Consider the following 26308-nt stretch of genomic DNA (forward strand, 5'->3'; position numbering starts at 1 on the left):
GGACTTCAACTCCCAGAGTTCCTCAGCCAGGAACTTTGAGGAATTCTGGGAGTTGAAGTCCACAAGTCTTAAAGTTGCCAAGGTTGGAGACCCCTAATTTAAAGCTACTTAGTATACAGGCTCGCAAATATTGTTTCATTCTGCATTGTTTATTAGAATATCCTTGCTTAAGACCTAACGGTGCCTCAAAAATCATAATAACAAAGTAACATAGTAATGTCAAACCCTATTTCTATTTATTTACTTGTCTCTTTCTCTCTTTCTCTGTCTTTATTGCTATGTCTATTTCTAAATCTCGATGCAGTGGTGAAATTCAACGTTTTCCCCTACTGGTTCTGTGGCTTGGTGGACGTGGCTTCATGGTGTTGGGGGACAGGTGACATGTGACTGGGTAGGCGTGGCCAACTTTAAAAAAAAACTTTTAAAAGCATTTTTTAACTACTGTAGTAAAAATATACTAAACAAAGTTTTTAAAATGTTCTGATGATAAGCTGTGACAATCAGCTGTGCCTGCGGTCGTTGGAACCTTTAAAAAACTTTTAAAAGCATTTTACTACCTATTCGCCGGACCTGGTAGTAAAAATGCTTTCAAAAAAGTTTTTAAAAAGTTCCGACGATTGTGCGGCACAGCTGATTGCCTCAGCTGGTCATCGGAACATTTTTTATCTATCTATCTATCTATCTATCTATCTATCTATCTATCTATCTATCTATCTATCTATCTTTCTATCGTGGAAACGTGGCCTCCAGGAAGGACGTCTTCGTGACGTCAAAGCTCCGCCCATGGAATTCCCTATTGGGATTCCCCACCTCCTTTCCAGCCTGCAGATCAGCCGAAAATGCCGCTGCCGATTGCAAAAACGGTGCTCCGCCGGGCGCCGCCGCCCAGCTGTAACCTTCTGAAACAGCCGAGCGCTTCTCGGCGGCCTCCGGAACCCAAACCCGAACTTCCGGGTTTGGCGTTCGGGAGAACGCCAAGAAGCCCCCCGGCTGATTCAGAAGGTGACAGCCGGGCGGCGGTGCTTCTTGGCGGCCTCCCGAACCCGAAAAGTTCGGGTTCGGGTTCAGGAAAACGCCGAGAAGCCCCCCGGCTGTTTTAAAAGGTGACAGCCAGGCGGCGGCGGCCAGCGGTGTGCCATTTTGCGATTTCCCCCCCCCTTTGTACGCATTAATCGCTTTTACATTGTTTCCTATGGGAAATAATGTTTCATCTTACGAACATTTCGCCTTACGAACCTCCTTCCGGAACCAATTAAGTTCGTCAGATGAGGTATTGCTGTAGTTTTCAATGTCAGCTGAATCCCACCTCTGGTTAGAGCCTCCAAGAGAGAATTTCTGGTTTATTCAGTTGTTCCATGGCTTCAGTAACTTCCTTAACTTCCTTAAGTCTACTTCCTTAAGCAGAGGAGGAAGACGAGCTCACACAACCAAGAATAAAAATGTTTCCATCACAAGGGCCTTTTTGCGGCGGTGAACACTCAGTGGAAATCACTTTGAATTTGGAACCGGGGTGGTGGGGAGCAAAGTTAACCGACATGGCTTTAGCTACCATATCATGTCACTTCTACGTCTGGGCTGACTAACAGGGGAACGTCTGTTAAATGGAGAATGACAGCTAGTAATTATTGGAAAGCAGTAGATCGTAGGTGAAACAAGGACGGCTGGGATAAGGTGTCAAAAGGAGGTCGCTAATGCTGACAAGGCCGGAGTTCAGCTTTAACAGCTGTCCCTCTCCCAGATGTACTAACCCTGTTCTGTTCGGGAATGCTGCGAAACCAAACCTCTCCTATGTCTTACTTTCAGGGGATGCCTTATATTAGGCAATTCTATGAAACCTCTCCTATGTCTTACTTTTGGGGGTGAATTATTTTCGGGGAAACAGGGTATAATCAGACCTCTGTAGAGTCCTAACTGGGCATAGCGTAGACCCAGGAAAGACACAAAGGAAAATCTTGGATAATATTAATTGCCTTTTTAAAAAAAAGAAATCACACAAAATCAGTAGGAAAAGATTAGTGGAGCCCTTCATTGAGCAGTATATAAGTTTATATATTATATATTGCTTTTTCGAAGTAACACAGAGAGCTTCAAGATTTCGCTATGGATAACAGGACAATACATTTATGCATCAACATGGCCCATGTTTTAAAAGAGTTGCCTGTTCTAAGGTAGGACTCCTGATAAAGTGGTATCTCTACCTAAGAATGTCTCTACTTAAGAACTTTTCTAGATAAGAACCAGGTGTTCAAGATTTTTTTGCCTCTTCTTAAGAACCATTTTCTACTTAAGAACCCGAGCCCGGAAAAATTTCCCAGGAAATTTGAGAGTGGCACAAAGGCCTGGCCAGTTTCCTGCCATTCCCCCTTTAATCCTGGCCATCTCAGGCTTTTCTGGGCTGCCAGAGGAGTCCTCGGAAAGGGGCGGCATACAAATCCAATTAAATTTAAATCTAAATCTTTCAGCTTCAGCCAAACTGAGGAGTCACCACAGTGAAGGAAAGGTGTCGGCTACAAAGCGAGCGAGTGAGAGGAGAGGGGAGCCCTTCAGCATGGGAAGGAACAGGAAGCAGGTAGCAGCAGCAGCTGCCTTTCGGTCAAAGGAGCGGGAAGTTCCCTCCTCTCGCCTGCCTGGGTTTCTCTCTCTGGCGCAATGTATGGGAGGCAGCCTAGCGCTGGGTGTATGGCATTAAGCGTTAAGTTTTGGATTTTTTTTATTCCCTTCCCCTTCTTCTTTCGGCAGCGACTGTCCTCCTCCTCTTTTTCCTCCTCCTCCCCCTTCCCAAATTCCGAGCTTTTATTTCTTTCCTAATGGGTTTGCACGCATTATTTGATTCCTATGGGAAAAATTGCTTCTAATTACAAACGTTTCTACTTAAGAACCTGGTCACGGAACAAATGAAGTTCTTAAGTAGAGGTATCACTCTATTTTCTTTATAACAAAGAGAGAGAGACTAACCTCTGAACTACTCAATTTCTGTCCTGGGAGCTTATTCATCAATCTCCTCCTAGGAAACTCTCCCGAGTCCTGTAACCTTCATTAGCTGGTGTTTGCTTCACTGTTCAAACCCGTCAGATTTTATCCTTTTACTTCGCTCCTTATCACTGCCTCTTCTTCAGACAATTCATCCCTAAGAAACCTGCTCTGACTCTTGACTTTGTGCCTTAATTGCCTCTGCTGTCAGATTGTGAACGGTGCTCCTTCAACAGGAAGAGATGCACAGAATAGTTATTTTAACCTGCAGGCGTCCGGTCCAGCTGTTGGGAACTAGGCTCAAGGTAACTGAAGGCAGCTTCTCCAAAGAGGGGTTGCTTCAAAGCCATGGTCGTTAGCCTTTCCATCCTGGTTCCAAGGTATCTACTGTAATGCTCTCTACATGGGGCTACCTTTGAAAAGTGTTCGGAAACTCCAGATCGTGCAGAATGCAGCTGCGAGAGCAGTCATGGGCTTACCTAGGTATGCCCATGTTTCACCAACACTCCGCAGTCTGCATTGGTTGCCGATCAATTTCCGGTCACAATTCAAAGTGTTGGTTATGACCTTTAAAGCCCTTCATGGCACTGGACCAGAATATCTCTGAGACCGCCTGCTGCCGCACAAATCCCAGCGACCGGTTAGGTCCCACAGAGTGGGCCTTCTCCGGGTCCTGTCAACTAAACAATGTTGGTTGGCGGGCCCCAGGGGAAGAGCCTTCTCTGTGGCGGCCCCGGCCCTCTGGAACCAACTCCCCCCGGAGATTAGAACTGCCCCTACTCTCCTTGCCTTTCGTAAGCTCCTTAAGACCCACCTTTGTCGTCAGGCATGGGGGAACTGAGACATCTCCCCCGGGCATATACAATTTATGAATGGTATGTCTGTATGTATGTTTGTTTAGAAAATTGGGTTTTTTAAAAAAATATTTTTAAACAGTAATTTAGATTTGTTGTAAATTGTTTTCACTTTGTTGTGAGCCGCCCCGAGTCTGCAGAGAGGGGTGGCATACAAATCTAAATAATAAATAAATAAATAAATAAATAAATAAATAAATAAATAAATAAATAAATAAATAAATAAATAAATAAATAAATAAATAAATAAATAAATAAATAAATAAATAAATAAATAAATAAATAAAATCTGATCAAAAAATAGGGGACTGGAGGCTAAAACATAAGAAGGATGATTGCAGGAACCAGGTAGGTCCAGTTTAAAGAAAAGGACTAGAGGAGACACGATAGCACTGTTCCAACATCTCAGGGGCTGCCACAAACAAGAGGGAGCAAAACTATTCTCCAAAGCACCCCTCCTCAAAGGTCTTTGCAAGAAACACATTGAAAACTAAGAGAACTGGAACTAGGGGAAGGGCTTTCTCTGGTGGTGGCTCCAGTCCTTTGGAACTAACTCCTACCCACCTCCCGAGATCTGCACCGCCCTCACTCTCCTAGCTTTTCGAAAGGTTTTAAAAATGCAACTTTGTCAGTTGAGCGTTGATATTCTGCTCCAGCTGACGATATGGTTGTGTTTGGAATGAATAAGGTTGAATGGTTTTTTAAACTGTTCGGGTTTTAGTCTTGGCAATGCTGTCTGGCGGGGCCTAGGGGAAGAGCCTTCTCTGTGGTGGCTCCGGCCTTTTGGAACCAGCTCCCCCTGGAGATTCGCAGTGCCCCCATTCCCCTGGCCTTTTGCAAGGCCTTGAAGACTCATCTTTGCTGGCAGGGCATGGGGGGCTATGAGTGTTAAGAACCAACTCCAGACACAAATGGCTAAATTACTGGATGAATGTGGATGATTGTGGGTTTTTTTTAAGATAATGGGGTTTTAGAAATTTTTAGATTTGTATTGTTACACATTTTGTATTGTGTTTATTATTATTATTATTATTATTATTATTATTATTATTATTATTATTATTATTATTTATTGGATTTGTATGCCGCCCCTCTCCGCAGACTCGGGGCGGCTAACAACAATGATAAAAAAAACAACATGTAACAATCCAATTTAATAAAACAACTAAAAACCCTTATTGTAAAAACCAAACATACACACAAACATACCATACATAACTTGTAATGGCCTAGGGGAAGGAATATCCTAACTCCCCCATGCCTGGCGACAAAGGTGGGTCTTGAGTAATTTGCGAAAGACAAGGAGGGTGGGGGCCGTTCTAATCTCTGGGGGGAGTTGATTCCAGAGGGCCGGGGCCGCCACAGAGAAGGCTCTTCCCCTGGGGCCCGCCAAACGACATTGTTTGGTCGATGGGACCCGGAGAAGGCCAACTCTGTGGGACCTTATCGGCCGCTGGGATTCGTGCGGTAGAAGGCGGTAATGTGTATTAATTATTTTGTATTGAGTGGGTTGGGAAGGGCGGCATAGAAATCGAATTAATTGATTGATTAACTGATTGATTGATTAATACATAGACTGGGCGTTCTGCAAAATCCAGGGCACCACATTTTGAAGAGAGGCCAAACCTATTACAAGATGAAGCCAGAGCAATCTATTCAAAACAGCCCTTAGGACTGACACTTGTCTTCCTCCGGTGCTAATTTAATGCCTGAAAAACAGCTTTGGGCATCAGGAGAAATACCTCTAACCACAAACAGCCACGTCATTCAGTAAAAAAGCAATTTGCTTAATATGTTCTGGCTCAGCCATTCCGGTGTGCAGGAAACAATAAGAGGAGAGGCTTTCCTGTATCATATTGGTCGGAGTCCTCTTCGTGGTCAAGCGGTTCTGTGGAAACTGGTCTTTAAAGCTCTTCTGAAAGTCTTTTGGAAAGCAGGCCCCCTAATCCCGTGATGGCGAATTTATGGCATGTGCCAAGCAGAGCCCTGTCTGTCGGCACGTGTAGCATCCCCAACTGCTCATCTGGTTTGCGGTGTGCAAACTGGTCTTCGCAGGCGCTGGAGCGCCGGAAAGCAGTCTGAAAATGCCCCCCAAAATGGCCAAGAGGCCAAAAACTGTTTTGCAATCGTCTTTGTTTCTCCTGATGAAGTCCAATACATTAATGTCTTTGTAAATGTCTCGTCTAGGGTCTGCCAAATCGTGAAAGCTGCCATTTCAAACCTCTTTTCATTTCCTCTCTCTGTCACACTCAAACGGGTGCGTAGAGATTTAAATCACTTAAAACAAATTTGGGCAGGTGGGAATATGTATTAAATTTGCCTGTGAACTGACTGAAAACTCTTTCAGTAGTCAAAGTACAGTGGTACCTCTACTTACGAACTTAATTCGTTCTGTGACCAGGTTCTTAAGTAGAAAAGTTTTTAAGAAGAAGCCATTTTTCCCATAGGAATCAATGTAAAAGCAAATCATGCGTGTGATTGGGGAAACCCCAGGGAGGGTGGAAGTCCTGTTTCCTCCCAGGAGATTCCTAGAGAGGCCCCACGGAGACTTCTCCCCGCCTTTTCCAGCCCCGTTTCCTTTCAGGGATTCCTAGAGAGGCCCCACAGAGCCTTCTCCCCACCTTTTCCAGCCCTGTTTCCTCCCAGGGATTCCTAGAGAGGCCCCACAGAGGCTTCTCCTCACCTTTTCCAGCCCTGTTTCTCCAAGGAGATCCCTAGAGAGGCCCCACAGAGGCTTCTCCCCACCTTTTCCAGCCCTGTTTCTCCAAGGAGATTCCTAGAGAGGCCCCACAGAGCCTTCTCCCCACCTATTCCAGCCCTGTTTCCTCCCAGGGATTCCTAGAGAGGCCCCACAGAGCCTTCTCCCCACCTTCTCCAGCCCTGTTTCTCCAAGGAGATTCCTAGAGAGGCCCCACAGAGCCTTCTCCCCACCTATTCCAGCCTTTTCCTCCCAGGGATTCCTAGAGAGGCCCCACAGAGCCTTCTCCCCACCTATTCCAGCCCTGTTTCCTCCCAGGGATTCCTAGAGAGGCCCCACAGAGGCTTCTCCCCACCTTTTCCAGCCCTATTTCTCCAAGGAGATCCCTAGAGAGGCCCCACAGAGGCTTCTCCCCACCTTTTCCGGCCCTGTTTCCTCCCAGGGATTCCTAGAGAGGCCCCACAGAGGCTTCTCCCCACCTTTTGCGGCCCTGTTTCCTCCCAGGAGATTCCTAGAGAGGCCCCACAGAGGCTTCTCCCCGCCTTTTCCAGCCCTGTTTCCTCCCAGGAGATTCCTAGAGTCTACGGAGAGGGGTGGCATACAAATCCAATAATTTTTTTTAAATTATTATTATTATTATTATTATTATTATTATTATTATTATTATTATTATTATTATTATTATTATTATTATTATTATAGAGGCCCCACAGAGGCTTCTCCCATTTCGGAGGCTTGGGTTTGTAAGTGGAAAATTGTTCTTGAGAAGAGGCAAAAAAATCTTGAACAACCAGATCTTATCTAGAAGTGTTCATAAGTAGAGGTGTTCATAGGTAGAGGTACCACTGTATATTTATATCCAGTCATCAAGAGGATACAGTATAATGTTTACTACTCATAAGTAGTATGAAGTACGTGCTCATCAGCAATTCTCTAATTTGGCAAGAAAGGAATGACCAGCCTGCTTTCATGATCTGGATAATCTAAGCAGTGGAACCCACAATTATCTAATATTCAGCAAAGCTGTGAACTCAAGGTTCCAAAAAGAATAACAACATAAGAAATATTAAACTGAGTTCTCCGACGTAAATATAGGCAGTCACTTAAAATTGCACAAGACAAGAATATAGTACTGGTGGTGACCACAGCAATGTGCAAACAGGCATTTTTATGTTTAGCCAAGTCTAGGAAGAGTGAGACAATGATGGATGTATAATTTGACACAGACCTATTTCGAAACGGTGCAAATTAGTCCCAGATCTCTGGATCACGTGGTATTGCCAGCGCTGTGCAAACAAGTATACACTTCGAAAAATCTCGCAAGCCGAAGGACAATGGGGGTTGTTAACTCTCATAAGCATAGCCAACAGCTTAGGGAATGCTGGCATACAATTCTACTTTACGGACATAAATATAATTTCCATTTATCTTGAAAAAGATACCACGGATCTTAGTGTACAGATTTTCTTGAGGTTGTAAAAGCACCAATCCGCCTTTGTTGCAGAAAAGAAGAAGTCTTTAGCTTCTGGCACAGATACAAAACCAAGATATCATTTATTAAAAATTTCCCATAACCGTGGATTTGAATATGTTGGCAACCTGCTTTTATTTTATATTTTAAAAATTTTTTGTGACTGCTTATGTTCTATAGGCATCTATCTAATTCATTAGTGAAACCTTTGTTATGTGTATGTATTCATTTTTCTTTACTTTTCTTTTTGCGTGAGGGAGATTGTGATCCCGCTATATAGAGCGCTGGTAAGACCACATTTGGAATACTGTGTTCAGTTCTGGAGACCTCACCTACAAAAAGAGATTGATCAAATTGAACGGGTCCAAAGACGGGCTACAAAAATGGTGGAAGGTCTTAAGCATAAAACTTATCAGGAAAGACTTCATGAAAATTTGTATAGTCTGGAGAACAGAAGGGAAAGGGGGGACATGATCGAAACATTTAAATATGTTCAAGGGTTAAATAAGGTTCAGGAGGGAAGTGTTTTTCATAGGAAAATGAACACAAGAACAAGGGGGCACAATCTGAGGTTACTTGGGGGAAAGATCAGAAGCAACATGAGAAAATATTATTTTACTGAAAAGAGTAGTAGATGCTTGGAACAAATTTCAAGCAGACATGGTTGGTAAATCCACAGTAACTGAATTTAAACATGCCTGGGATAAACATAGATCCATCCTAAGATAAAATACAGGAAATAGTATAAGGGCAGACTAGATGGACCATGAGGTCTTTTTCTGCCGTCAATTTTTTAATGATTCTATCTATCTATCTATCTATCTATCTATCTATCTATCTATCTATCTATCTATCTATCTATCTATCTATCTATCTATCTATCTAGATTTGTATGCCGCCTCTCTCCACAGACTCTATGTTTCTGGTTTTTTTCTTTTTCTTTGTTGTTATTGTTTGTATGTCTATATTTATTTTAAATTTTAAACTTTAATAAAAATTATTTTTTTAAAAAGCATCAAACCAATGTGAATACCATCACAGCAGAAATGACAACACTGGGAAAGATTGAAAATTCCAGTCACATATTCAGTTTTGGGGTTTTGGGTTTTGAGGGGTTTTTTCCCTCCTTTGTTTATTCAGAGCACTAAAAACGATTTAAGACCATACTTCTGAAAATCTCTCATGCTACATGCTCATCATTTTATCCCCTCTTCCTAACCAGCGCTGGGTTTATGTCTGACTATAATCCAACATTAAAAATGCCTCCTTTCCATATAGGTGCAACATACACTGTAAACCCCTCTGCAGCAAATTCTGCTGATTCAAACGCGGCATTCATGGGCTTTCCTAAATATGCCCATGTTACTCCATCACTCCGCAGTCTGGACTGGTTGCCGATCAGTTTCCGGTCACAATTCAAAGTGTTGGTTATGACCTATAAAGCCCTACATGGCATCGGACCAGAATATCTCTGGGACCGCCTTCTGCCGCACGAATCCCAGCGACCGGTTCGGTCCCACATAGTTGGCCTTCTCCGGGTCCCATCGACTAAACAATGTCGTCTGGCGGGACCCAGGGGAAGAGCCTTCTCTGTGGCAGCTCCGACCCTCTGGAACCAGCTCCCCCCTGAGATTAGGATTGCCCCCACCCTCCTTGCCTTTCGCAAACTCCTTAAAACCCACCTCTGCCATCAGGCATGGGGGAACTGAAACATCTCCTCCTTGCCCATGTTGTTTTGGTGTTAGATTGATTGTGTGCTTGTTTTTTAATATTCTGGGGTTGTTTTTTATGAATTTTTTAGCTTAAAATTGTAATTGGATGGGTGGGTATTGGATTTGTTACTATGTATTGTTTTTACCTTGTTGTGAGCTGCCCCGAGTTTGCGGAGAGGGGCGGCATATAAATCCAACAAATCTAATCTAAAATCGTTCTCGTCCTGCGCACATTTTCACATGAGATTTCGCTTGCAGTATAGGCAAAGAAGCGGAATCTTGCGCTGACAGTGGCGCATGCACCCGCTGGGCCCGCGCACAACCGCAACGTCCTTGGAGAGTGCACCGGTAGCGCCAAGGAAGAGCAAACCATCATTCGGTAGGAACCCGCTACTCGTTAGCCCCTGCAGGATTACTACAGCCTCCATATGGAAGAGGCAAATAAAAGTAAGGAAGCTGGAGTCCTTCGGAGGGGGTGTCAGTGCTATGTTAAACAGCAGCCAAAAGGCCAGAGGTTAAACTGCATCGTATCATTAGGTTCGCTGCCCCGCCGAAAACTATTTAATACAAAGAGCCCGGCTGGGCCATTTAAATGGAAGCGATTGATTTTCATTTAGCATTCGTCCACTACTTACCAAGGCATCGCTTGAAAAAATCCATTTCAGGGTGACCCAACGCGAGACAAGTCATATGTATCTCTATATATTTCCGCGGCAGGGCAGGGCCTGTAATTGAATTAATGCATGCGCCCTCTCTACTCCTCGGGGAGAGGGGGGGTGTTTAATTTTTTTAAAAAAGCATGCCTTACATTTAGGCGGCGTTAGGCCAGTGACATAAAGTGACAAGCAGGAGCACGGTCAGCATTTGAATGCTCAGAGCCGTGACGCAGTTAAATAATTGTTTTTTTTTAAAAAAGATAGGCTGGGAGATTGACGGCACCCCATCCTTCAATTCAATTCAATTCAATTCAATTCAATTTATTAGATTTGTATGCCGCCCCTCTCCGAAGACTCGGGGCGGCTCACAACAACAATAAAAACAGTATAACAATGGAACAAATCTAATAATAAAATTACATTAAAAACCCCAACAATTTAAAAACCATACAACACATACATACCAAACATAAAATATAAGAAAGCCTGGGGGAGATGTCTTAAATCCCCCATGCCTGGCGATAAAGGTGGGTCTTGAGTAACTTGCAAAAGACAAGGAGGGTGGGGGCCGTTCTAATCTCTGGGGGGAGTTGATTCCAGAGGGCCGGGGCCGCCACAGAGAAGGCTCTTCACCTGGGGCCCGCCAAATGACATTGTTTGGTCGATTGGACCCGGAGAAGGCCAACTCTGTGGGACCTTATCGGCCGCTGGGATTCGTGCGGTAGAAGGCGGCTCCGGAGGTATTCAAGCGGGTCTGGGCCTTGTGAACTTGGGAAGACGGGGCCGTTGGGGTCAAACAGGTCTTCTTGGCTCCATTCCAGGCCTCCAGGAATAAAAAGGTGGAGTTCCAAGCTTTTGTTTTGAAAACAAAGGTAAGGGATGCCGTATTTTTATTAATTTGTCAAAATTAGAAGATTCCGGGAAGAATGCACAGAAGAGCCCAGGAAATGATTTAGGGGACTGGAGGTTAAAACATACGAAGAACGGTCGCTGGAATTGGGTATGTCTGGTTTAATTAAAAGAAGGACTAGGGGTGACATGATAGCAGTGGTTCTGATGTTTCAAGGGTTTTGGTTTCCTCAAAGGGGCTTCTCTTTCTATAAAACCAATTCTAATGCACTGTTTCCCAACCTTATAGCAGTGGTACACAAAGATGATTCTTCTTTCTTTCTTTCTTTCTTTCTTTCTTTCTTTCATTCATTCATTCTTTCTTTCTTTCTCTCCTTCCTTCCTACCTTCCTTCCTCCTCCTCCTTCCTCCCTCCCTCCTTTATCTATCTATCTATCTATCTATCTATCTATCTATCTATCTATCTATCTATCTCATTCATTCATTCATTCATTCATTCATTTGATTTTTATGCCGCCCTTTTCCTTAGACTCAGGGCGGCTTACAACATGTTAGCAATAGCCCTTTTTAAATAGAGCCAGCATCTTGCCCCCTCAATCCGGGTCCTCATTTTACCCACCTCGGAAGGATGGAAGGCTGAGTCAACCTTGAGCCGGTGATGAGATTTGAACCGCTGACCTTCAGATCTACAGTCAGCTTCAGTGGCCTGTAGTACAGCACTCTACCTGCTATGCCACCCCGGCTCATATTATCTATCTATTCTTTCTCTCTATCTCTCTCTGTGTCTCTCCCCGTCTCTATCTATCTATCTATCTATCTATCTATCTATCTATCTATCTATCTATCTATCTATCTATCTATCTATCTATCTATCTATCTATCTAATCTATCTATCTATCTAGTCTGTCTGTCTGTCTGTCTGTCTATCTATCTAATCTTATCTATCTATCTATCTATCTATCTATCTATCTATCTATCTATCTAATCTATCTATCTATCTATCTATCTATCTATCTAATCTATCTATCTATCTATCTATCTATCTAATCTATCTATCTATCTAATCTATCTATCTATCTATCTATCTATCTATCTATCTAATCTAATCTAATCTATCTAATCTATCTATCTATCTATCTATCTATCTATCTAATCTAATCTATCTGTCTAATCTATCTATCTATCTATCTAATCTATCTAATCTATCTATCTATCTATCTATCTATCTAATCTATCTATCTATCTATCTATCTATCTATCTAAACTATCTATCTATCTATCTATCTATCTATCTATCTAATCTAATCTAATCTAATCTATCTAATCTAATCTAATCTATCTATCTATCTATCTATCTATCTATCTATCTATCTATCTATCTAGTCTGTCTGTCCGTCCGTCTGTCTGTCTATACTGGATGCAATATTCCAAGTGTGGTCTTATCAAGGCATTATAAAGTGGAATTAACACTTCACTTAATCAATTAATCAACCGAGCGCCTAGTCCTAAAAGAAGGAACGAAATTAAGAGAAAAAAACGATAGATGCCTTCTCTGTTGCTTTTAGGAAGAAACAGACAATAACCAGTTCTGTAAGAGGGCGAGTGGGTTTTGGCACTATTATTTTAGCACCTGTGTTCTGTTGCCAAATGCAACTCATCAGCTACCTCCCATTCTACTTGAGCTCCTGCCAACCAACTTTTGAAATTCCTACAGCACCTGACCTTTCGACCTTATCTCCAATCAGCGACTCACTCTCCGATTCCCAGAACGTGGTGGGGTTTTGGGGTTGTTGTTGTTGTTTTCCTGCAAAACTACTGTAGCAGCAGAAAACTTTATTAGTTCACTGGTTGGGAGGATTGACATGGCAACAGATACTAATACTTCACCAGAAGAGCCCTTCACTCTTCCACTTGAAACAGAATACCCTACGAAAGCAGACTATCAATCCTTGCTCTTGAAAGCTTAGAACTATGAAGTATTGCCCACAAGATCATATGCTGCAACGTTCTACCTGTCAATGACTACTTCAGCTTCAACCACAACAACACAAGAGCACGCAACAGATTCAAACTTAATAATAACCGCTCCAAACTTGACTGTAAAAAATATGACTTCAGCAACCGAGTTGTCGAAGCGTGGAACTCATTACCGGACTCAGTAGTGTCAACCCCTAACCCCCAACATTTTTCCCTTAGACTATCCACGATTGACCTCTCCAGGTTCCTTAGAGGTCAGTAAGGGGCGTGCATAAGTGCACCAGTGTGCCTTCCGTCCCCTGTCCAATTGTCTCTCCTTATCTCATTTATCTTTTCTTCCTTTCAAATATGTTCACCTATACTTTTATATCTTTTCTTCTATTCTATTCTTTTCTTTATTTATATTATTACATATCTATCCTCTTCAATGTGTACTATGTATTGGACTAAATAAATAAATAAATAAATGAATGAATGAATGAATGAATAAATAAATAAATAAATAAAAATAAACAGTCATTTCTCAAAAGTTTTTGTTCTGCTTTGCTATCACGAATTACAGTAATCCCTCGCTACTTCACACTTCATCTTTCGCGGATTTGCTACTTCACGGGTTTTCAAAGGAGGCTTAAATCTATTAAAAATTTTAAATCCATTAAAAATTCATAAAATTCTTCTACAGTACTACTGTACTCTGTTACAGAAACTGGTAGGATATCACATGTAGTTCCAGCTGAGAAACATTATAGAATGACTGTTTAGTGCAAATGATGGGTTTTAAAAGTCCAAATACTCGTTAAATACATAAAAAATATCTTTCCTCTACTTCACGGAAATTCGTTTTTCATGGGTGGTCTTGGAACACATCCCCCGCGAAAAACGAGGGACCACCGTACATGAATGGTGCTGATGGTCTTTCTAAGGTTGTTGATCACTTTTGGCTCCAAATCGTAAATTGGCGTGTAGCAAACATTGTTTGTTTCGGCACCGGCCCTAAATTGAACTTCATTTTTGCCAGTCAATCATGTAGCTCTTGACTATCTGTGGCTATGTATCTTCATGCAACCCAAATTATTAAAGCTTCAGTTTTACAGTATACAATTTTCCAGAAACACATCATCCTGATTTTTTATATCTACCTACGTATATCTAATCTCTATCTATCTGTCTGTCTGTCTGTCTGTCTACTGTATCTATCTATCCATCTATCCATCCATCTATATCTATCCATCTATCTACCTACCTGCTTACCTACCCACCTACTTACCTATCTCTCTCTCTCTCTCTATCCATCTATCTATCTATATACAGCATCTATCTATCTATCTATCTATCTATCTATCTATCTATCTATCTATCTATCTATCTATCTATCTATCTACAGCATCTATCTATCTATCTATCTATCTATCTATCTATCTATCTATCTATCCATCCATCTATCTATTGATCTAATCTATCCATCTATCCATCTATCCATCTATCCATCAATCCATCTATCCATCTATCCATCTATCCATCTATCCATCTATCCATCTATCCATCTATCCATCTATCCATCTATCCATCTATCATCTATCCATCTATCCATCTATCCATCTATCCATCTATCCATCAATCTATCTATCTATCTATCTATCTATCTATCTATCTATCTATCTATCTATCTATCTATCTATCTACTATATCTATCTATCCATCTATCCATCCATCCATCCATCCATCCATCCATCTATCTATTTCTATTTACAAAATTTTCAGAAGCAGATACTCATCTCTTCTAGCTGCAAAAAAATAAAATAAAAATAAACGGAGGTAACAATGAAGAAGACGGATTTTGCGATTAGAGAGAAAAAAATCTTAACGAGCACGCAGAGTAATTTCAAAATGTTAATAACTCAATTCCTTACTATTTCCTCCCCTCCCCTCCCAACTTTTAGTAACTTAATGAAACCGTACTTCATTAATATGGGCCGTGAGCATGCAAAAAATTAATTGTGAAATTAATAAAATCGCGAAGAGTTATAGGAGCACCATAAAAGAATGAGAAGAAGTAAAATTGGATTAAGTACCTACTTGAAGCCACCTACCTCCTTTTGGCTCACGTGCAGGTGAATTTCTCATGCCGTTTCTTGAGCCAAAATGTCTCAGAGGTGCTTTTTTAAAAGGTAACTGGACTATGGGATTTTTTTTCCTCGAGGAAAGCCTTTCATTTTTAATGGAGGAACTGGACATGGCTAGTGTTGTGGTTAGCTCTGGCCCAGCTCCTGCCCCAAGGACTGTGGATGTGGGGGAGACATCCACATGCTGCAGGCCTGTTTTGCCGCCGGTGGAATCTGCTGATGAAGGCTCCTCTGACCAAGAAGACATGAGTGACAGGGAGGAGAAGAGTGGGGCAGACAGTTCAGAAGGAGATCAATTATCTAGCTTCTCCTTGGATTCAGAACAAGAGTTAATGATACAGCCACGCATGCGGAGAGCGATGCATAGGCAGCAACAACTGAGAGATTATTATCAAAGAAAATGAGGCCACCTGTGGTTGGGTGGGGCTGTGGTCATTAGTGAGGCTGCTATAAAGAGCAGCCTGTGGGTTTGGCCATTGTGGAGGATTATCTGATCATTGTGTTTCGTGCCTGCTTTGATGACTTTGACCTTTTGTGTGCTGATTTTTTCCCCGCTTTGAAACTAAACCAGAGCAAAGTGTGTTTCACTTTGTGAAAGAAGAAGGACTGTGAATTGCCTCACAGCTGCAAGCTAAGTATCACAGAACTGATAAGGGACTTGTACAAATTACCAGTTTGTTTGGAGACGAGTGCTCTTTGCTATACCAAAAGAGGGCTCTGGTTAAGTGAATTTTCATTATAAAGAACATTGTTTTGAATTTTCAAACAATGTGTGTGTGTCTGAAATTTGTACCTGTGAATTTTTGGGAGGAGTCTACTAATTTTTTAATTAACTTAAATATTAGATTTGTTTTCCATTGTATTGTGTTGCTGTGAGCCGCCCCGAGTCTGCGGAGAGGGGCGGCATACAAATCTGATTAAACTCAAACTCAAACTCAAACTCAGAGAGCCCGACAGAACAGCTAGTCTATTGAAGAGGAGGACCAATGGATACGTGATAGCAGTCTTCCAATATTTGAGAGGCAGCCAAAAGCCAGACAAGGAACAATGGATGGAAACTGAACAAGGAGAGATTCAACCTGGAAATAAGGATAAATTTTCTGACCATGAAAGCTTTTAAAACCTTATGGAAGGCAGAGAGAATGGGGGCAGTATGAATATTTGGAGGGAGATCGTTCCATAGGGCTGGGGCCATCACAGAGAAGGCTCTTCCCCTTAGGCCCCGCCAGATGACATTGTCTACCTGACAGGACCTAGAAAAGACCGACTCTGTGTGACCAGACCGGTCGCTGGGTTACATATCATTAAATCAAAATCATTTGAGGTCAATAGCTAGTTAGGCTTTAGAAACGACTGCCAAAATTTACCTCAGGTTTTCCTCAATCCACCTATCGTTCCACTCCATTTTATCATAAAATATCCATATTTTATCATAAAATATCCATATTTTATCATAAAATATCCATATTTTATCATAAAATATCCATATCGTATCATAAAATATCCATATTTTACCATGAAATATCCATATTTTACCAAAAAATATCCATATTTTATCATAAAATATCCATATTTTATCCATATTTTATCATAAAATATCCATATTTTACCATAAAACATCCATATTTTACCATAAAATATCCATATTTTATCAAAAAATATCCATATTTTATCAAAAAATATCCATATTTTATCATAAAACATCCATATTTTATGGATATTTTTATCCATATTTTGTGGATATTTTTATCATAAAATATCCATATTTTATCAAAAACTTTCCATATTTTATCAAAAATATCAATTTAGGATATCCAAATAACAATTTCCTGATAAATAATGAGGATTGCTTTTAATAACAGTTAAACACATTCTTTTCAAGACTGTTACTAATAAAACAATGAGTTTATCCCTGTAGTTCCCCTACAATCATTGTCAGAGAATGTATTTAGTTTACAGTTAAGGAAAATGATGCTACTACTATGCTGTTCTTACACAGGCATGGTTCTGGATTAAAAAAAAATCTGTACACACAACAGCATATTCTGAAATACCATGTGCCTGATCTCAAATTCAAGATGTTATGCAATCTGCAGCATTCTCTATGCCGACAGTTGAGCCAAGCTGTGTTACTAGGAGCCACAGACAGATTGAAATAAATATGGATATTTATGTAAATTATTATACTTTGCATAGTGGCTGCAGATAGGCGGTGTAGCTGTTCACCTCCATACATCCATAAACAGTGGAAACAATAATGGAGAAAGGTACACCATTTTTTTCCTTTAAAATCGAAGACTTCTATTTACAGTTATGATATACAGCGATCCCTCATTTTTCGCGGGGGATGCGTTCCAAGACCACCCGTGAAAAACGAATTTCCGTGAAGTAGAGGAAAGATATTTTTTAATGTATTTAGCAAGTATTTGGACTTTTAAAACCCACCTTTTGCATGAAACAGTCATTCTATAATGTTTCTCAGCTGGAACTACATGTGATATCCTACCAGTTTCTTTAATAGAGGACAGTAGTATTGTAGAAGAATTTTATGAATTTTTAATGGATTTAAAATTTTTAATGGATTTAAGTCCCCTTTGAAACATAGAAACATAGAAGACTGACGGCAGAAAAAGACCTCATGGTCCATCTAGTCTGCCCTTATACTATTTTTTGTATTTCATCTTAAAATGGATATATGTTTATCCCAGGCATGTTTAAATTCAGTTACTGTGGATTTACCAACCACGTCTGCTGGAAGTTTGTTCCAAGGATCTACTACTCTTTCAGTAAAATAATATTTTCTCACGTTGCTTCTGATCTTTCCCCCAACTAACTTCAGATTGTGTCCCCTTATTCTTGTGTTCACTTTCCTATTAAAAACACTTCCCTCCTGGACCTTATTTAACCCTTTGACATATTTAAATGTTTCGATCCTGTCCCTCCTTTTCCTTCTGTCCTCCAGACTATACAGATTGAGTTCATTAAGTCCTTCCTGTTACGTTTTATGCTTAAGACCTTCCACCATTCTTGTAGCCCGTCTTTGGACCCGTTCAATTTTGTCAATATCTTTTTGTAGGTGAGGTCTCCAGAACTGGACACAGTATTCCAAATGTGGTCTCACCAGCGCTCTATATATACAGTAATCCCTCGTTTTTCACAGGGGATGCATTCCAAGACCAATAATTTCCGTGAAATAGAGGAAATATATTTTTTAATGTATTTAACAAGTATTTGGACTTTTAAAATCCACCCTTTGCATGAAACAGTCATTCTATAATGTTTCTCAGCTGGAACTACATGTGATATCCTACCAGTTTCTTTAATAGAGGACAGTAGTGTTGTAGAAGAATTTTATGGATTTTTAATGGATTTAAAATTTTTAATGGATTTAAGCCCTTTGAAAACCCGTGAAGTAGCAAATCTACTGTAACACAGCTTTCAAGCACTGCATTTAATACAGAAGATGGTATGAATGTGCATGTATTGATCTATAAGCTTTTAAGTGCTTAATATATCTTAGCTAATTGATACGGCAAATGTGGCAACCTTGTTTATTGTTTATAGTATCAAACTGAATATAGACCTCACAGCTTATGGATTGTAATTTTAGTAGTATTGAAAATGCATAATTGATAGACTGGATTTTATCATGGATTTTATCTGTTATTTATCATTTTAATCCTACAATTTTTGATTGTGCATTCACTAAGGGTTTTTATTTGTTTTGATCTATGACTGCAATGATAAAATTTGAAGGTGGAGAATCTGAATTAGAGGTCACACACTACAAGTAGTCCTCGATTTACAACAGTTCATTCAGTGATTGAAGTTACAACAGCACTGAAAAAAGGAACTTTTTGACAATGGAAATACAAAATAACAATGAATCCGAGTTCTACAAGGCCTGGGAGAAATGGTACAGATGGCTATCCAACACTAATGATAACAAAACAGAAACCAACTGAAAACTCCTTAGACCAAATACAAACTAGATGTTCTGTCTGAGTTCAATCCCTCTGATGTCGATCTATAATCTACTAACAATATAATATGCAACCATCCTCAATATACACACCCAAACCCACAACACTATAATTTAAAAATATGTTGTTAAACTGCATACGCCTGCTATATCGCAGGTACCATCCCTTTCCCTTTCCCCACCCAAATCCTATCTTATCTTATCTAACCATACTAATACAGTGATACCTTGTCTTACAAACTTAATTGGTTCCGGGACAAGGTTCTTAAGGTGAAAAGTTTGTAAGACAAAACAATGTTTCCCATAGAAATCAATGGAAAAGCGATGAATGCGTGCAAGCCCAAAATTCACCCCTTTTGCCAGCCAAAGCACCCGTTTTTGCGCTTCTAGGATTGCTTTGAGGCTCCCCTCGCTGGGAACCCCCACCTCTGGACTTCCGTTGCCAGCGAAGCACCCATTTTTGCACTGCTGGGATTCCCCTGCAGCATCACAAAAACATGGAAGTCCGGAAGTGGGGTTTCCCATGGAGGGGAGCCTCAGGGGAATCCCAGCAGCGCAAAAACGGGCGCTTCGCTGGCAACGGAAGTCCAGAGGCGGAGCATCCCAGTGGTGGCGGTGGGTTTGTAAGGTGAAAATAGTTTGTAAGAAGAGGCAAAAAAATCTTAAACCCCGGGTTTGTATCTTGAAAAGTTTGTATGATGAGGCATTTGTAAGACGAGGTATCACTGCTAAGTAAATCTATAGATACGAAACTATAAAATGTTAAATATTAAGTATAACATGAAAATGTACAGTTAAATGTTTAAAACTGATACACAATAAGTTATATATCTTATGCTGAAATATGTTTATTGTTCTGTATCGCCCTTACTTTTTGTATCCCTATTCCTCCCCCCTTTTTTATTTTTTATTTTCTCTTAAAAAATCAATAAACTATATTTTTTTTAAAAAAGAAAAAAGGAACTTTTGACCATTTTTTTCACACTTATGACCGTTGCAGCATTCCCCCTGGTAACATGATCAAAATTCAGGTGCTTGGTAACCAACTCATATTTATGACGGTTGCAATATCCTGCGGTCTCCGGATTCCCTTTCGCGACCGCCTGACAAGCAAAGTCCATCAGTAAAGCAGACGGACTTAGCAACCATGTTACAAGCTTAGAAATTGCAATGATTTGCTTAGCAACGGTGACAAGCAAAGTCGTAAAATGGGGCCAAACTCACTTGTGAAATTATTATTATTATTATTTATTACATTTGTATGCCGCCCCTCTCCGAAGACACGGGGCGGCTCACAACAGCAATAAAAACAATATAACAGTGGAACAAATCTAATATTAAAAACATATAAAACCCTATCATTACTTAAAAACCAAACAGCAACATTCATACCAAACATAAAACAAAGTATAAAAAACAGCCTGGGGGAAAAGTGTCTCAACTCCCCCATGCCTGGCGGTATAAGTGAGTTTTAAGTAGTTTACGAAAGACAGGGAGGGTGGGGGCAGTTCTAATCTCCGGGAGGAGTTGGTTCCAGAGGGCCGGGGCCGCCACAGAGAAGGCTCTTCCCCTGGGGCCCGCCAAACGACATTGTTTAGTCGACGGGACCCAGAGAAGGCCAACTCTGTGGGATCTTATCGGTCGCTGGGATTCATGCGGTAGCAGGTGATTCCGGAGGTACTCTGGTCCAATGCCTTGTAGGGCTTTAAAGATCATGACCAACACTTTGAATTGTGACCGGAAACTGATCGGCAGCCAATGCAAGCCACGAAGTGTTGAAGAAATGTGGGCGAATCTGGGAAGCCCCACGATAGCTTTCACGGCTGCGTTCCGCACGATCTGAAGTTTCTGAACACTTTTCAAAGGTAGCCCCATGTAGAGAGTGTTGCAGTAATCGAACCTCGAGGTGATGAGGGCATGAGCGACTATGAGCAATGACTCCCTGTCCAAATAGGGCCGCAACTGGTGCACCAGGCGTACCTGGGCAAACGCCCCCCTCGCCACAGCCGAAAGATGATGTTCCAATATCAGCTGTGGATTGAGGAGGATGCCCAAGTTGCAAACCCTCTCTGAGGGGGAAATGTCTCACTGAGCAACATAAATTTTCAGCTCCACTGTGGTCGTAAGTTGAGAACTGCCAGTATTCAGGATGGCAGATTTCTTATAAGTGAAAGATAGATCAGAACAGAAGTGGCATATCTTTAAAGCAGTGGTTCTCAACCTGGGGGTCGGGACACCTTTGCGGGTCGAACGACTGTTTCCCAGGGGTCGCCTAAGACCATGAGAAAAGATAAATGATGTTAGGAACTAGAGCTCCTATTCTGGCGCCTTGGAACATATTTTTACAATCCAACCAACCAGGCGTTTACAGTAGGGGTGTCCCTCTGACCTTCCTGCCAATCAGCTTCAAGCTGTGTTGGGAGAATTGGCGCTAGACTTATGGTTGGGGGTCACCACAACATGAGGAACTGTATTAAGGGGTCGCGACATTTAAAAAGGTTGCCAACCACTGCTTTACAGAATTATTTCTAAAGCCTAGATGGAAAACATGCTAATTTTTAGAACATTTGTGAAGTTTACCTGGAAGGCTACCTATTAACATGCAAATGTCACTTCTCTACCCTTCTTCCCCCCACCCCAACATTAATTATCCCCATGTCCAAGTGTTAGGTGCTTGGGTCTTTAATCAACAAAAATGCCATTCAGACGGGGCTTTTAATACATGGCCAATAAATCCTGCATCTACACAAACACATCATAATTCATAAAAGAGCATCTGATGCTTCTATACAGACAGTGCATTAAGGACTTTCCTAATTAATAACCCAGATTAAAACGTCTTGGCAATCAATTAAGATTAATGACAGAGATCGCTCTCCATTTTCCGCATGCCTGCCCTCCTTCCCACCCCCCTAAATAAAAAAATAAAAAATGCTACGTCCATCTTAGACTGTGAAAACCCGGGGATGTGAAAACTTTAATCCTGTTATCTGCTCCCGTCCTCATCTGAAAAGCTTAGAGATTAACACGGCAGATAATATCAAATTTACAACCGGCCCTTTGGACAGCTGCCCTATTTTCTGGAGTTAATGGAAAAGGAACTAATCTGGTTAAGAGCGTAAGTCTAGTTCATAAATCTGGGTGCCCAAGACAGTTAAAGCTGTCAGGGCTCCTCTGGAGAGGAGCCGTTGAATTAAACTGTCAGGTTCCGACATGCTGTTTCTGGAAAGGCTAGCAAGACTTTCTGTAAACTGGACTAATGAGATACTCGGGCATTAGCATAAACCACGTCGGGTTCGCAATACTTCAGGGTCATCATCGCCGCAGTGGATTCGGGGAGTTTGCATTTTATGACGGAGAACAGTTTATATGAGGGTCGGCCAGAAAGTAATGCACCACATTTTTTTTTCAGCTTACAGTAATGGTATGAAATGCGAAACTTTAGATATACAGTGGTACCTCATCTTACGAACGCCTCTTTTAACGAACTTTTCAAGATACGAACCCGATGTTTAAGATTTTTTTGCCTCTTCTTCCAAACTATTTTCACCTTACGAACCCAAGCAGCTGCTGCTGGGATGAAGGGGTTTCTTTTTTTCCCCTTTTTTGAAGAAAGAAAAGGGAGGGGCAGCTTGGAGGAGTAAAGATTTTGCATGCTTGCAAAAGCACTGAAACGGTGTCTTTTTAAGAAAGAAAAGGGAGGGGCAGCTTGGAGGAGTAAAGATTTTGCATGCTTGCAAAAGCACTGAAACGTTGTCTTTTTAAGAAAGAAAAGGGAGGGGCAGCTTGGAGGAGTAAAGATTTTGCATGCTTGCAAAGGCATTGAAACTGTGTCTTTTGAAAAAAGAAAAGGGAGGGGCGCCCCCCTTGCCTTTCTTCCTTCCCACTCACCCTTTAGCCTAGCCTTGCTTCTTCCACCCGCCCCCTTTAGCTGCAACTCCCTGCCCTCTGTTCGCCTCCCTTCTAAAGTTTGGGATTTTCCTGAAGGATTTGCATGCATTATTTGCTTTTACATTGATTCCTATGGGAAACATTGTTTCATCTTACGAACTTTTCACCCTTTCAGTGCCTCTGCAAGTACGCTGTTCTCTGTAAAGTCTTTCCTCCTCCAAGCCGCCCCTCCCTTTTCTTTCTTCAAAAGACACTCTTTCAGTGCCTGCAAGCACAGCTGTTCTCCTAGTTTTTAAAATGCAGTTTTTCCTCCTCCAAGCCGCCCCTCTCCTTTCTTTCTTCAAAAAAGGGGAAAAAAAGAAACCCCTTCATCCCAGCAGCAGCGGCTTGGGTTCGTAAGGTGAAAATAGTTTGGAAGAAGAGGTAAAAAAATCTTAAACACCGGGTTCGTATCTTGAAAAGTTCGTTAGAAGAGGAGTTCGTAAGATGAGGTACCACTGTACTCTGAAAAATACAGTAGTTAAATGTGGCGGTACGTTTTCAACCCCAGCAAATGCCACAAAGAAGAACTAACAAAGAGTTGTCGTTACCCACCCCACCGCCAAAAGAAAAGTGAGTTATTTAGGTGTCTGCGTGTCAATCCTGATCTCATAAATCAACGTGCGTGAGCCAGCTCAGATTAGCAGCAAAAGAAACCTCATGCTCACACTGAACTTCATGCCAAGTTTCTGTCTACGGTTGCCCCCAACCTACTCGAAAGACACCACGAGGAAGAGGCAGAAAAGAACAGCCGACGCCATCTTCTCTAACAGCATGACAAGATGTCGTTGCGACAATGCTTAACAAAAAAAAAAAAGAGATCCCCTCCAAGCGACTGCAGTGGTTGGAAGGTGAACAGAAACCTCAATTAAATCCAAGGAGCTTTCTAGGAGAATTGAGTCCTGTTCTATTTTATTTTTTTTCCCCAACAAAACAACTCCAAAAGCATCCCACCCTTTGCTTCTCCTTTTCTCCTTCTCTCCTTGAATCAAAACAAACAGCCAGGGTCTTCACGGTGGAGTATCACTTATAAGTTACCGTATTTGGGAGAGTATAAGACATACCTTTTTCCTCTCTAAAAGACAATTTGGGTGCGTCTTATATTCTGAATGTAGCTCCCTCTCCCGCCCCCCAGCCCTAAGTAGCTGCTAACAATCTTCCCAGCTCTTACCTTGCAGGCTCTTTCATTGTTTCTCTCTGGGAAGAATGTTTTCCAAGCCCTAAGTCTTTGCAGGGTTTTTTTCATTTCTCTAACTTGCTCCGAATAAGTTTCTTTCCAGCCCTAAACAGGTGCTAATAATGTTCCCAGCTCTTACAGGCTTGCAAGCTCTTTCATTGTTACTCTCTGCAAAGAATGTTTTCCAAGCCTTAAGTCTTTGCAGGGTTTTCCCCATTGGTCTAACTTGCTCCACATGTTTCTTTCCAGCCCTAACCAGGAGCTAATGATGTTCCCAGCTCTTACGGGCTTACAACGTCTTTCGTTGTTTCTCTCTGCGAAGAATGTTTTCCAAGCCCTAAGTCTTTGCAGGGTTTTTTCATTTCCTGAATATTTCTTTCCAACCCTAACCAGGTGCTAATAAAGTTCCCAGCTCTTACCGGCTTTCAAGCTCTTTCATTGTTACTCTCTGCAAAGAATGTTGTCCAAGCCCTAAGTCTTTGCAGGGTTTTTTCCCCCATTGGTTTAACTTGCTCCGAATAAGTTTCTTTCCAGCCCTAACCAGGAGCTAATGATTTTCCCAGCTTTTACAGGCTTGCAAACTCTTTCATTGTTACACTCTCTGAACAAGTTTTTTAAAAGCCCTAACCAGGGGATAAAAGAATGTGCTGAAGCTGACCAGACTAAGGACGCTAGCCAGATAAATATCTGGTAAGCAGATTCTTTTCCCTATTTTCCTCCCCAAAAACTAAGGTGCGTCTTATACTCCGGTGAGTCTTATACCCCCCCCCCCCCCCGAAAAATACGGTACTTTCTTGGTGGTTCCAAAAACAAACTCAACATCCGACTCAGACAAAGCAAACTGCGAAAAGACAGAGCTCCTGTGGACGACCTCCAGATGTGGTCTCATAGAGCGCTGGTGAGACCACATTTGGAATACTGTGTTCAGTTCTGGAGACCTCACCTACAAAAAGATATTGACAAAATTGAACGGGTCCAAAGACGGGCTACAAGAATGGTGGAAGGTCTTAAGCATAAAACGTATCAGGAAAGACTTCATGAACTCAATCTGTATAGTCTGGAGGACAGGAGGAAAAGGGGGGACATGATCGAAACATTTAAATATGTCAAAGGGTTAAATAAGGTTCAGGAGGGAAGTGTTTTTAATAGGAAAGTGAACACAAGAACAAGGGGACAAAATCTGAAGTTAGTTGGGGGAAAGATCAAAAGCAACGTGAGGAAATATTATTTCACCGAAAGAGTAGTAGATCCTTGGAACAAACTTCCAGCAGACGTGGTTGGTAAATCCACAGGAACTGAATTTAAACATGCCTGGGATAAACATATATCCATCCTAAGATAAAATACAGGAAATAGTATAAGGGCAGACTAGATGGACCATGAGGTCTTTTCCTGCCGTCAGTCTTCTATGTTTCTATGTTTGAGGAAAGGTCTTCAAAAGACTTTGTGGCTTAATGTAAGGTAAGCGGGAGCAAGGAGGAGGAGAAGGAGGAAGAGGAGGAGGAGGAGGAGGAGGAGATGATTGTGGTGGAGGTGGTGAGAGAGGCACTTGTCCCCATTCTCCATCCTCTGTTAGTCCCCTGAAAACTTAGTGGCAGATGTTACCGCATTGCATTTCTTTGTAGTGGCTTTCTCTGCTTTTCTCCCCACCACGATGGAGTCAAACTACATTAGGTTCGTTCTATTTGTGCCTCGGGCAAGATTGGGAGCACAGCTGTGTCCATCTCCAGCCTACCTTTCGTGTTCCAGCGCCGCCTCAGGCAGCAAATGTGAGACCAAACATCCCCGTTCTTCTTCCTTAACTACATCTGGTGACAACCCAGAGGTCTCCCTGCAGGCAGATGCGGACCTAAGCCTCTGCCCAGAACAGATTTCGGGGACAACCTGCTAATTCACACCTGTACAAGTT

General features: G+C 41.6%; 1 protein-coding gene across 2 annotated transcripts in view; it reads right to left on the bottom strand.

Moving 5' to 3' along the window:
• Positions 1–26308, bottom strand: part of ANTXR2 (ANTXR cell adhesion molecule 2) — a 197596-nt gene that overhangs the window by 47105 nt on the left and 124183 nt on the right. The gene's annotated exons all lie outside the window — the stretch shown is intronic.

The sequence above is a fragment of the Erythrolamprus reginae genome, chromosome 7, assembly GCF_031021105.1.
Source record: "Erythrolamprus reginae isolate rEryReg1 chromosome 7, rEryReg1.hap1, whole genome shotgun sequence".
Lineage (NCBI taxonomy): Eukaryota > Metazoa > Chordata > Lepidosauria > Squamata > Dipsadidae > Erythrolamprus > Erythrolamprus reginae.